General features: G+C 37.2%; 1 pseudogene; it reads right to left on the reverse strand.

Moving 5' to 3' along the window:
- Nucleotides 1-3,187, reverse strand: part of LOC113287610 — a 33,821-nt pseudogene extending 30,634 nt beyond the window's left edge.
- Nucleotides 3,188-12,747: the final 9,560 nt, after the last annotated feature.

Raw genomic sequence — 12,747 nt, forward strand, 5'->3', positions numbered from 1 at the left:
TAAACAAACCTGATGTTCTCGACCAACTGGGATTTGAGGTGTGACAGTATCAGATAAGATGAAGTGCAACTATTACTGAACTCGGGTTTCAAGATTACCATATACATACCCGACGTTCTCGTCCAGGTGGGATTTGAGGTGTGAAATGTATCAGATTGGATTAAACTGAACCTATTTGTGAACTGGGTTGGCAAGATTACCGTTAGTTATACCTACCCGATGTTCTCGTGCACGTGGGATTTGAGGTGTGAAATGTATTAGATTGCATGAAACTGCAACCTATTACTGAACTCGGGTTTCAAGATTACCATATACAGACCTGATGTTCTCGTCCAGGTAGGATTTGAGGTGTGAAATGTATCAGAATGGACGAAACTGCAACCTATTACTGAATTCAGGTTGCAATATTACTATATACAGACCCGATGTTCTCTTCCAGGTAGGATTTGAGGTGTGAAATGTATCAGATTGGATGAAACTGCAACCTATTATGGAACTCGGGTTGCAAGATACCATATACAGACCCGATCTTCTCGTCCAGGTGGATTTGAGGTGTGAAATGTATCAGATTGGATGAAACTGCAACCTATTATGGAACTCGGGTTGCAAGATTACCATATACAGACCCGATGTTCTCGTCCAGGTGGTATTTGAGGTGTGAAATGTTTCAGATTGGATGACACTGCAACCTATTACTGAACTCGGGTTCCAAGGTTACCCTATACAGACCCGATGTTCTCGTCCATGTGGGATTTGAGGTGTGAAATGTATCAGATTGGATGAAACTGCAACCTATTACTCAACTCGGGTTGCGAGATTACCATATACAGACCCGATGTTCTCGTACAGGTGGGATTTGAGGTGTGATATGTATCAGATTGGATGAAACTGCAACCTATTGTTGAACTCGGGTTGCAAGATTATCATGTACAGACCCGAGGTTCTCGTCTAGGTGGGATTTGAGGTGTGGAATGTATCAGATTGGATGAAACTACAACCTATAACTGAACTCAGGTTGCAAAATTACCATATACAGACCCGATGTTCTCGTCCAGGTGGGATTTGAGGTGTGAAATGTATCAGATTGGATGAAACTGCAACCTATTACTGAACTCGGGTTACAAGATTACCACATACAAACCCGATGTTCTCGTCCAGGTGGGATTTGAGGTGTGATATGTATCAGATTGGATGAAACTGCAACCTATTGTTGAACTCGGGTTGCAAGATTATCATGTACAGACCCGAGGTTCTCGTCCAGGTAGGATTTGAGGTGTGAAATGTATCAGATTGGATGAAACTGCAACCTATTACTGAACTCGGGTTGCAAGATTACCATATACAGACCCGATGTTCTCGTACAGGTGGGATTTGAGGTGTGATATGTATCAGATTGGATGAAATTGCAACCTATTGTTGAACTCGGGTTGCAAGATTATCATGTACAGACCCGAGGTTCTCGTCTAGGTGGGATTTGAGGTGTGAAATGTATCAGATTGGATGAAACTACAACCTATAACTGAACTCGGGTTGCAAAATTACCATATACAGACCCGATGTTCTCGTCCAGGTGGGATTTGAGGTGTGGAATGTATCAGATTGGATGAAACTGCAACCTATTACTGAACTCGGGTTACAAGATTACCACATACAAACCCGATGTTCTCGTCCAGGTGGGATTTGAGGTGTGAAATGTTTCATATTGGATGAAACTGCAACCTATTCCTGAACCCAGGTTGCAAGATTACCATATACAGACCCCGATGTTCTCGTCCAGGTGAGATTTGAGATGTGACATATTATCAGATTGGATGAAACTTCAACATATTTACGAAAATGCCTCTGAGGGAACAGGTGCATCAAAATTTTTGGTGATTTCAAAAAATATGAAAATACCCCTGGCAGAAAAGGCGCATAAAATTTTCCTTGATTTTAAATTTACGAAAATACCCCTGAGGGAACAGGTGCATCCAAATTTTAGGTGATTTCAAAAAATACGAAAATACCCCTGGCGAAACAAGCGCATATTTTCCTTGATTTTAAATTTACGAAAATACCCCTGAGGGAACAAGTGCATTAAAATTTTCGGTGATTTCAAAAAATACGAAAATACCCCTGCCAGAATAGGCGCATAAAATTTTCCTTAATTTTAAATCTACGAAAATACCCCTGAGAGAACAAATGCATCAAAATTTTCGGTGATTTCAAAAAATACGAGTCAAAATTCATCGAGTCAAGTCAGGTCAACTGAGTTAAACTGATTCAACTCAGTCAGAAACCGAGTCAGCTAAACTAACTCTAGGACAAAGCCTTTGCAAAGGCCAAAAGCTGAACTGCACCATAAAAATGCATCACCAGGCTTAACATACTAAAACTAAGCTCAAACTGAGCAACATTTCTAACTCTACTTCATTAACACTTCAATTCTAAACACACTCATTTAAAGAAAAATTTATAACTCAAATACAATTACAAAATAAGTTTACCTGCAATTGAAGCTTTAAGCTTTTCACAGCAATACCTAACTAAATTCTACAACTACCATCTCAGTTACGCCTTTCCTGCATATTACAACATCAGCACGGCTGAACTCAACTCAACTCAACAACACCAGCAATACTGCATATTCATTTCAGCTCCCTTCACTTGACTGCAACTTCAGTTCCATAAGTAACTGCAATACAGTCTACTCAACCAACACAACCCAGCCATCTGCAATCCCATTCCTGTATACACTGCCTACACCACTAGTTGTATAACAGTCCCTTATCCATTAATCTAAACTTCAACATCTGCAGTTCATTCATTCATTTAAACTTCAACTGCCATCCCCACTGCAACAATCAACATCCTCAGCTTAGATCAAGTGACCACTCTTATAAGCTCAACTGAAACACCACCAGGCCCATAGTAACAGCATAAACTTCTCTACCAGATTAATACCACCACCATTCTATGAACACCAAACACATAGACCAGCGCACGCCCTTGATTTTTTTCCTTAACATCACTAATGCCAGTTGAATAAATCTCAACTATATACCTCACATAACCTGAGCTGATTCAATTTCAGTTTCATCACCATCTCTATATCATTCACACATACAACAAGAGCACCAACATCTTTACCTAATTCTAATTGCTCAATACAACTCCATTCCTGTATCATCTCAATATATAAACCCATATCATGTAACTCTATTACAACTCAAACTATATCCCAACAACATCTAAGTCTTACAGATAATCCAAACAACATCAAAATTAAAATGATTATAACCATCTAAATAAGAATTACCTTAAATCAGATTCCTTGAACAACATAGACTTAACTTTCCATGTCCACTCTACAACCATCTCAACCCTAATAACATTTCCATCATCTTCTTATTAACAAAATCAAGCTCCGGTTCATCAATTCTGCTTTGGATTCTTCTTAGGAAACCCTAACTGCTTCGATCCTTCACTCTGAATCTAAAGTTGAATACCATATCTTCTTCTTTGCTCTCAATACACAAAACCCATCTTCAACCAATCCTCTTGAGCATCAATTTCATCTTTCCATCCTCTTCTGTAATTTTCCTGAAACCCTAATCCAATTCTCTTCAATGATTCGCCACTGAATCAACTTCAAACTCCAATTCAACTACAACCCTTCTGTTTTTCATCTAACAGCAACTCAATTCACCTCTCAAATCAACACAAACCCTAACTCCAGAAATCCTGACTTCGATTTACAACAACAATTTTATCATCTTCATCCCGTGCTCAATCAACCTCAGTAGTAACATATTCTCCTTCACTACCACCAGATACCACTCACTCTAAAGATCATTTACACGAAATTAAGCTCAAATCCTATGAATCGAATTTGACAGAGAAAAGAAGAGGAAAACAGAGAAGAAGAAAAGAAATGGAAGAAAGAAGAAATAAGAAATAAGAAAAAGAATGTAAGATAAAGAAGACTTATCTTCTCGACCGGTAAGGATAAGACCATCGGGAAATACTAATACACCCACACGCTTCGATAAGGGCATCCAAGGTCGGTCCAAAACAAAAGGACTATTTTTCCCTTCATACTCATCCGAGGACATCTTCTTCATCCGGTAAGGATAAGACCATCGAGAAATACTAATACACCCACACGCTTCGATAAGGGCAGCAAAGGTCGGTCCAAAACAAAAGGGCTATTTTTCCCTTCATACTCATCCGATGACATCTTCTTCGTCCGGTATCCGAATGACACGTTCGAGTAGTCCATTCCGCGTAACTTTTCTAGATCTATCCAATGATACTAGTTTTGTAACTAAGTAGTTGTTGGATTAATTTATAATAATTAACGTTCGAGTTACATTAATCGAGTAATTAGCGGTTAAGACGTCTCTTGACTAGTCTAATAGCGTTGACGAGCTTGAGGGTCCTTACATTCTCCCCACCTTATTCATTTTCGTCCTAGAAAATCAAATCATCATTCTGGTCTTCAAAAATTCCCCAGCTTATAAATTAATCCCATCTCTTGTCTAAGCGCAAACAACATAAAACAAACCACAAACCTATATGGCTTTTCTACAACTAAAATCTAAAATTTGTAGCTCTAGGTTCAACTACACTTGATTTAGATTCTATCAAATAGGGAAGTCTAAGTTTCTTAAACTAATTTCTATTTTATAAGATATTAACTTCAAGGAAGATTCCTACAAGTCATTCCAAGTGAAATTGAAATTTCGGTTTCTAAAATAGTTATAACATACTTCTATGATCAGTCATCTCTGAATGCAGTTGCCCTGTCAAAGTTTTCCAATCCCAACAATGCCTTCCTACGAACAGAGAAAACATAACCTTCACTATTCCCCAGTGCTGGATTAACTAAATATTAATTTATTTTCATAACTGGTGTATGTCTGGTAAATTTACTTCGTAAAATATATAAATAATTTACATCATTTTAAACAATTTAGTCATCTGAATTTATTTATTTTCTTATATAAGTAATTTCAATTAGATTTTACGCCAATTTATAATATTTGATAATTTTAACTTTGTTGTAATACCATATATAAATTTTCCAATTATAATCTACTATAGATTTCCTATTAGCATAATTATTCGAATACTATTATCAACTGTATTATTATGCTCATTATTCTTAAGTTGCTAGTCCAGTTGGTACTCTCATCCCCAATCTTTTTAAATATAGTTCTACTCTTACGTAAAGATTGATATAACAGATTTTATTCATGTACTATATCTTGTTAAATTTTGGCGTTGGTAACTTTATATGATCTAAATTCGAGTCTGCATAAAATTATACTATATCTTAATAGTCTTTAGATTTTGATATTAATGTAAAGTATCCTATTAATATACGAATTTATTTTCTTTTAATTATAATATTACACTAAGTATCTGAATAGTATTATTACTATTTCATGTATATTTATTTCATTTTAAAGAATTACTGGATCATTTGCTAGACTAAAGATAATTCGTGTATAATATTACTAACAAGTTGAGTCTTTTTATTTTATGTATTATATCATCACCTTCTACGTCTAATGCCTAATAAGTATTATATTAACTATCTAGTTTAAACACAAAACATATATTTATAATTTTTCATTAGTTTAACTTACAAAATTTAACCGTAGATGAACGTTATTAATCTTTTTCCATAACTATTTAATCATAATTATTATTTTTATCATTCTATATCCTTATCGAAATTTTCGTTAATACTAATGGATAAATGCTAACATTACTTTATTATAATTAAAATTGTTATTACCACAATTATCATATACAATTATTATTCTAATATTTTTATTAGCTTTGATGGTGGAACTACTATCCTAACTATTTTTATCATCTACAATCAGCATTAAATGCACAAATCTCTTATTTACACGCATAACCAAAGCGCGTGGAGATAAGTGACGTGGCGGAATCTGACTGGCAAAAGGTTAGCGGTGAACGAAGGTACAATCTGTACTGAGGCTGGGAAGTTCCCGAAAGAACGTGGGTCAACTGAGGTGGAAGAATTCGACTGGAGAAAGCACGCGGCGAACGAAGGTACCATTTGTACGGAAGGTATATCAGGAAACGATGGATCCAAAGACAGCAAAAATATACCTGCAGAGGGGGATATAAATACCAAGCCTCACCAACAAACTAAGGGCATTCAATATCTAGGAGAAGAAGATCTAGTCTTAAGTTTATACCTCTGTAATGTTTAAAACTTAAGTATTTACTTCAACTTGAGTTCTCTCTATTACTTTGGGAAGAATTTAAGATCTTTGTAACCACCACAACTTAATACAAACAAATCACTCATTACCCCGTGGGCATAGACAAAAGTCGAACCACGTTATATCTTATGTCTCATGATAACTTAGAAGTATTTACGCTACATTATTATTCTTTGTTATTATCGTGATCTTAAATATCATTTATTACTTAGTATCATCAGTTCAACAGAGGTATTATTAATACATAATATCCGATCCTCTGAGCTGTTTACATCACGTAGATTATGGGAAAATTAGTAATCACAGTTTGGCGCTAGAAGGTTTTGCTCACCAGCTTGAGTTTTTATATTCCGTCATTTATTTCAACTTAAGAATCTTCTTTAACGAAGAGATCTGAGTTCAACAACGATGAATCTCACTCTCTAGTGATTTGTTCATCCATTGTTTTTGTAAGTTCTTGGAGTTCATAGCCTCTAAAGACTCGCAATCTTACAGATCCAAAAAAAATTCTCCAAAACGTACTCGCAAAACATTAAAACTTTTGTTTTGTACTAAAAAAACCTTTTCCGACAAAGTATCCTTCAGATCTGAGTACCTCTGAGCACTGATAAATCTCAGCAAGGACTTAAGGAAGCAAAAATCTTTTCAAGCATTTAATACAACATCTTTCAAAAAGATCTGGCACCTTATTCAATTGTTTTCTATATTTAAGGTTTTTTTTTCCAAGGGTGTCATAATAAATTTAATACCTGTCTTTTCAGACGTCATTTCAGTACTTTTTCTGAAAAAGCTGCTCAGCCGTCTTCTGTGTCAGAGCATTAAGTTCTACTTTTGACGAAGGCACCCCAAGTAGCAAATTTTGTCATTTTCTCTGTAACCGCAGGATAACAAAAGCCGAAGGCATGAAGAAACCAAATGATGTACCAACAAGCTCACGACCAGCAGCCACGATAGGAAGATCTCAAAAGCCATCTCAAGCGAACCAAAGAAACAGAAGCAGAGGACGAGCAAAGTGAAATAGCAATAAGAATAGTCGCTAACAAGCCACCTATTCCTGCTGAAGGTATGGGTCAAACATCAGGAGCACATTTACTTTACGGTATGCAGTTGCCGGAGCATCTTAATGTAACAAAGCCACCTGCAGCCGTCGTAAGGTTACCCAGAACCTTAGCTCCTATGGGACGGGAATTGGGAAACCTAACTCTAATCCATCTAGATCCATACACTCCAATCATAGAAGAAGGAGTGAATAACTCTAAGGATCAGGCCGACAGCACTCCCCAGGGTGGGGGAATCCACAACGAAGATCAAATAGAAGCGCAAGTAGCAGCTTTGATGCTCCGTAAAAAGGAGCATGAGGATGCAATGCACGTTATGGGACAAGAGAAACAGAAACTAAAAGATGTGTTGGATGTACAGATCGAGGGTTCCCAAACTCACCCTCCGTTAAAGAGGCGTGAGAACGGAGCTGTCTCAGGAAGACGAAAGGTGGATCTTAACCCACCAAAGGCTAACCCACCAGGGGGAGCCAGGAGAACGCAACATGATACAAACAAAATGGATCCAACTTACAAGCCCTCTCAGTCTTACTATGATGGTACATTCTCAAGAGATGCTCACAATGTGAACATGGTCATGAAGCAAATGGAGAAAATGCGAAAGGAGATACTAGGATTGAAAATCGATCACGCATGAGCAAGGATATAAGAGGTTCTCTAGGAAGCAACAACATCTTTGTTGTCCTTTCGCATTTTGAGGGAGCCTATCTCTGCGAAATGTCCAGTACCTACGTTTCAAGCATACAATGGTACCTATGATCCGGCAAAACACCTACGGTATTACACTCGTGTCCTTGCCCATTGGGAAAGAGATGAGGTAGTACTTTATAGGTACTTTCCTGCAAGCTTAATAGGATCAGCATTGGCTTGGTAAGACAACTTACCAGCAAACTGAATTGAATCTTTCGAGAAATTGTCTACGGTGTTCTTGGAGACATGCATGTACAACAAGTCAACAAAAGCAGGGTTAGATAAGCTATTTTCTTTAGCTACCGGACCTCGGGAGACATTAATGTGATACACAAACAGGTGGCAAAAGACATGCCAAGAAATCGGGAAAGTCAATCCAGATATTAACATTAATTGCTATAAGTATGGACTTGACAGAACCTCGGCCATCTTCGTGGAGCTTCACAACTGAGCCCTCGATTCCGAAGGAGATCTTAGGGTTGTCCAAGATCGCTACATCAGACTTGAAGAAATCCAGAAGGACAACCCCAGGGAACAAGCAAAGACGACAACTCCGCAATGAACCAACTCTCTGGAACCAATTCTGAAGATACCTAAGAGGCAAAATGAAGACGGGGGCAGAACCATCTCTCGAGACAAAAGATCCAAATACGGAGATGGAAAAGGCAGAGGAAGGGGAAGAAAAGAATTTATAGATAAATTCTACACAAAGCTAAAAACCACATTCTCCCACATTCTAAGCAAGGAAGGAGTGAAGCCGGGTTTTCCGTACCCTAACACTAGGGGAAAGCAAACAGATAAAACAAAGGAGTCTAAGGAATACTGTGAGTACCACCAGTACTACGGGCATACAACTAATACATGCTATCACCTAAGGAACATGATCCAAAGATTCATAGACGAAGGCAAGTTCATGGAATACGTGGAGATACAACCAGCTGATACTGAGGTAGCCCCCAAGAAAAGGGTGGAACTACCACAGGACGGCAAATACATCAACATGATTACCTTCTCCAGTGGAGGTCAGGAGGAGCTACTCGAAAACTGATGTGATTTGTAGATAGTAGTAAAAAATGATTCGATTCTCGGACTTGTTGAGACTGATTTCAGATTTAAAAATAGAAAACAATAAAATAAAGAAAATATATACACAAGGTTTGTCACAATATCGAGAGATTACTGAGACTCAGGATTCCACCAAACCTCATATCATGTGGTTCAACAATCAATTCTTAGACAATTATAGCTCTAGTTTATTGACTCTAATTATTTGTCAGGGTAGATTTTTTAAAAAGATTAATTGTAAATCACTAGCATGATGCATGAAAAGCACTTAGACCAAGCATACATCATCATACGACTTCACAACTAATTAAGAAAAATCATAAAACGATTAGATTAATGCAAAAAGTCATAAAAATAATTAAATATAATTACCACACGCATGAAGTATGGCTTTCTCCGTCATCCCAGTGTTGGGGTTTAGCTCCTCATATTAATCACTTGCTCAAAATACATGTTTGTTGCTCAAAAGTTGATTAAAAGAGTGAAAGGTGTAAAGCAGCTGATTTGCAATAGCGTAAAAGTGTTACAGATCTCTGGTACAAAGAGGAACAATGATTAACTGATATATATAGACGTTACTGCTCTTCTGCTGTTGAACAACGATACTGTTCTGCGACTGTTTTTCGTGCGTTGTATGTTCTTCGTGTTCTTGAGCTGTGCAGCAGCAGAAACAGAGTTTGATAAAACTCTGATTTCTTCTTCTCTAGCCCTCCTCAGGTCCCCAAACTCTAGACACCCCTTCTATATGACCCAAACAATCTATTTATATCAAAAATACCGATTAAGTCTCTCCCAAATCTTCCAAAATCTCTTCCCCTCTCTTCACTTCAAAGTTGCGGAAATTTCTTGTTTTAGAATTTCTACGCGTTTCTGAGCTTTCCTTTTTATTCTAAACTCTTCCTTAGATAGATACAAATCTTTGGGAAGGTTCATAGCACTTTAATCTCTCTAAAATTCTTTAAAACAGGTCAAACACGTGACTTTCCATATATTTCTGTTGTGATAAAATTCGTCGATTGAGCCCAGTCTAATCGATTTCAACACCCATATCAGATTCTTAGACCCATAAGGAGTCTATCCTATGAAAATCAGAGGTTTAATCGACCTCAAACTCCTCCAAATCGTGATTGCCAAAACTGCCAGAGATATTTTTATTGGAAATGGGTGCTGAGGAAAAATCTGGGTGCAGTGGACAAATTTGGGTTACACATAACCTTGGGTGCTCCTTAGCCAATTCTGGGGTCCGTTTAGCAACTGTCCTCCGGGGTGCCTCGAGCCAATTTCGCCGCAAAAGCTTATTTCTCCAAAAACACCTACAAAGACATAAAATAACTAAATAAGCACAAAATCGAGCACTAACAACATATACAATTGGGATCAAAATATACATATAAATGCATCTATCAAATACCCCCAAACTTATTATTTGCTAGTCCTCGAGCAAATCAAATGAAATAAAATCCTAACTCATTGTCGCAGGCATCGTCGATTGCATTTAGCGTATGCAATAAGCCTTTAAACCCCTAGGTGTCTCTAGTGGCAGAGTGTTGTCTCCGGAGGGCTTACCAGAGGTATACCCACAAAACCTTTATACTCCAGACCCTAGCTATCTACACAGAACCTTGGAAGGAACTAAAGAATCTCCTTGGTTGGCATACTTATTGACTACAGGAGGAAGTACCCTGATGCGAAATTCCAATTGTTGTACACGAGTTCGCACTCAAGCATACTAAAATTCATATAAAGTGACAGAGCTCTACTCAGATAGTCGCATCCAAACTCAAAATCAAACAAATCACATGGATAGATTAAGAAGATGGATATAGAAAAACATAGATGGTTTTGATGTTGACAAAGGTGAACGGTGTTTCTCATATTTGTCTGAAGGCCACTGCCATAATGAACCTATCCTAATGGATTGAGATACCGGTCTGACTAATATCAACACACTAGCATATACAAGGGTACCAGTGGCCGATAATCCTAACTCTAGATCAACACAACTGGCATATACAAGGGTTCCAGTGGTCGACTTTATAGAATTTATTCCGGTTGGTCTGATGGTCTGATACAATTTTTTTTTCCAACTTTTATTTATATATTTATTTATTATTGGCTATCTCAATCACTCTATTTCACCCTAGCAATGGTAACAACTTGAACCGTGATCCCCACCTAATCACTTAGAGAAACATATTTTAAAAATAAAAAAATAAAAATAGAAGTGAAAAGGAATCAATGAGATATGGCGAAACTACCATGTTATTTCTAACACCTGAGCTCTGTTCTTTTATGAATAGACTCTTTAGATGTTTCCATCTAATCAGATTGGTCCCTCAACTCCTATAACCAAAATGCTTCCATCCACTTAGACTGGTTAGTGCCATCCTTAATAAGCATAAATTTCTAGGCTCTGGAGTTTAATTATGCAACTAAAAAGTTTCTCCCATACCCCCAAACTTAAATCTAACATTGTCCTCAATGTTCTAAAGATAAAATTAAAAGCATGAACAAGGAGAAATTGTTACCATTTGAAGCAAAAGAGTTAAGGAAAGATATTACCGTGTTGCATGAGTATTGGGTTACCTCCCAAGAAGTGCTAAGTTTAAAGTCTTCAGCCAGACTAAGAAAGGATTAGTCACCTCATAAAATCATAAAATAATAGCCGAAATATTTGTGGGTCAGCAAAACCAAATAAAGCTATCACAAATAAAAGGAACCTGCAACATGCCAAGAAAGTTAACAAATAAATCATACCCTTGTCTAGTTTCCTGTTTAAGACAACTACATCTAGCTGTGGTTCAGGTCCAGGTTCTATAATTGGGTCGAGATAAAATATTTTCATGTGCTAGGATTCCTCAAAGATAAGATCAAGTTCAGGTATTAGAGTCTGGAAAAACTCAACTAAAAACTTAAAAGCACATAATAATAACCTGAATAGTTGCGGATCCTTAAAGACAATTAGTTTTGACTCACACAATCGACCATGATGAAACTGGCGGTCAATCTTTAGCAAATGTGTCGATACTAATTTCCTAAAGTACTTAGGCTCAGTCTTAAAATTTAGTAGCCGACACATTTGAAACTCATAAGTTCCCACAATTGGGAGAAAAATATTTGGTGGGAAAACAAAGTCAATCTGGGTATCATAGCCTGGATAAACCACATCAACCAGAGGATGGATTTCTAATAACTGAACTTCCTTATGGACATCACTAGGTTCAGGAAAACGTGTATGAAGATAATCTTGTAAAATGGTTGAGGTACAAATGTCAAGTCCCAAGTGAGGGACATTTGTAAGAGCTAAACCACATGGAGAATGATAATCACCCCCTAACTTAGAGTTTTTAGTATCTCTAAAAAGACTAGTCACAACTTCCCTAATTTCTAGGTCATCAGATTCCTGAAAATGGTCAATTGATTCTTCTAAGTCTGGTACATCCTCACTCATCTCGACGAGTTTATATTATTTTTCTAAGACTAATGTTTCTAAATCGCTAGACACGGAAACAATATTTTCAGGATAAACCCGCTCCTCTAAACCATCATCGGTTTTTAATCATAAGGAAATACTACATCGTCTAAAACGGTAGTATCTCTAGTCAAATCCTCGTCCTTTTGAATAGGTAAATAATTATTTGGATTCGAACTAGAAATAATATTATCATTGTAAAGCTCAGTTGGAGTAA

This window comes from Papaver somniferum, chromosome 1 (genome assembly GCF_003573695.1).
Source record: "Papaver somniferum cultivar HN1 chromosome 1, ASM357369v1, whole genome shotgun sequence".
NCBI lineage: Eukaryota > Viridiplantae > Streptophyta > Magnoliopsida > Ranunculales > Papaveraceae > Papaver > Papaver somniferum.